This window comes from Sapajus apella, unplaced genomic scaffold (assembly GCF_009761245.1).
Source record: "Sapajus apella isolate SASKATOON/1434 unplaced genomic scaffold, GSC_monkey_1.0 scaffold9, whole genome shotgun sequence".
NCBI lineage: Eukaryota > Metazoa > Chordata > Mammalia > Primates > Cebidae > Sapajus > Sapajus apella.
This window is the reverse complement of record NW_022436949.1, coordinates 20,386,234-20,386,823: the sequence shown is the minus strand read 5'-3', so window position 1 is coordinate 20,386,823 and position 590 is coordinate 20,386,234.

Below are 590 nucleotides of genomic sequence, written 5' to 3'. Positions count from 1 at the left end.
AAAAAAAAAAAAAAAAAAAAAAGTAACATTTTTATTTCCTAACAGCCAGCACAGCACCTAAGGAGGGATTGCAAACTTAATATTTTAATGAATATAAAACTAAAAAGTAGTTCGGAAATGTAAAGTGATATGAAAAATGCATCTTTCAGAGCCCAGAATTGAATCCTTAGGATTATAATTTCTTCACACTTTACATATCCTTTATGTATAGAATGATTCATCTAGCACGTGCTGCAGTTAGCTAATTTCTGTCGATTTTTTAAGAAAACCGGGTTATAAAGGCTTTTGAAAATACCATTAATGAGTAAAATATCTTTAAATAATTGTTCAAATAATCACTTGAAAATCTATTTAAGTATCTTACTAGTGTCTTTTAATCAGAGAACTAGAAAAATCCATTCTACAAAAGGAATGGTATTAAATACTATTAATAATTATATAGAATGGTGATAGGTGATAGATAATAATTTTTAAAATAATATTTGAGTGTTTCCCAGATGCAAGGTAATGTTTTAAGCATTATGTTTGTTCCCTTTCTTCATTACAAAAATCCTGAGTTCTGTTTTTATTAACCTAATTTTACCAATGAA